Below are 1164 nucleotides of genomic sequence, written 5' to 3'. Positions count from 1 at the left end.
CTAGTTGGGGCATGTCCCAACATTTCTAGTCAGTTTAGAGGCTTATTTCAGACATAGATAGATTCAGCTTAGTATTGAGTTAATATCTTCCTTGTATTAAACTCATCAGTTTATATTTATCTCAGTTATAGTATATGGGTATTCCCCATCTTTTCAGACTTACTTTATGATTTAGCTTCCGCATCAGTTTATTATCTTTAGTATGGTCATGATCATGCCAGCAGGGTTAGCTTGGGATCACTTGTGGTCTGAGGTCCCGTGTCCGCGTCTTGAGGGTAGCTTGGGGCGTGACAAATATGGGCCCCCAAGCGATGGCTTTAGTGGCCTAGTGGTTAAGACGGCCTTGCCTATTATCCCCCCTCCCCTAATAATGTATTTTAAATACATATACGTGCCCAACTGGATCATTGCATGAATACACGAGGGACAGGCGCATAGGGCATGCAATAATTTTTTTTTGTGCCAATCAATAATTGCCACGTATCAATTCAGTCATTAATCTATACCCATTTCTTTTTACCGATTTATAGTTCTAATTTATAATTCATTTTAGCCACTTCCTCTTTCACTCAAACACATATATGAAAGATCACCATTGTAGGGCTTAAGAGGTAAGCTTTAGCTTAAACGCATTATTTTCTTTAAAATATTTTTTTTTGTCTTGTTTGTTCGATTGTTAATTAGGGCTTCTAATTTCTTTTCTCTGATTTCTAATTTTTTTTGTTAGGGCTATCCATGAAAGATGTAAAATTGGATTTGAACAACATTTGTTTTGATAAAGATGATCCAACGTTGAATGAGGAAGTGCCATGCTTTCATGATTTGTTGCTCCCTTTGAAAACTTCTTGGTCTGATAATAATTCGGGTAGAAGATTTTGGTCTTGCCCAAACTATGGATCACAAAAGTGTAAATAATTTCGTTGGAGGGATGATACGGTTAATGAAAGATCTAAGTTCATCATTCATAGGTTGGTGAAGAAAATGAAGGATATGAATGAACTATTAGTTGCAAATGTAAATAAAATGAAAAACATGAAAGAAATCATAGTGTCACACCCCAAACTCAAGGGGCGCAACTGGCTCCTAGTGCCAAAACTCAGGCCCGAGCCGACCCTGCTGAACCATTTGCTACTAGCGCATGACAGCCACACGCAATCAAGAAAT

This window comes from Solanum tuberosum, unplaced genomic scaffold, assembly GCF_000226075.1.
Source record: "Solanum tuberosum cultivar DM 1-3 516 R44 unplaced genomic scaffold, SolTub_3.0 scf00970, whole genome shotgun sequence".
Classification (NCBI taxonomy): domain Eukaryota; kingdom Viridiplantae; phylum Streptophyta; class Magnoliopsida; order Solanales; family Solanaceae; genus Solanum; species Solanum tuberosum.
Note: the sequence above shows the minus strand (reverse complement) of the source record.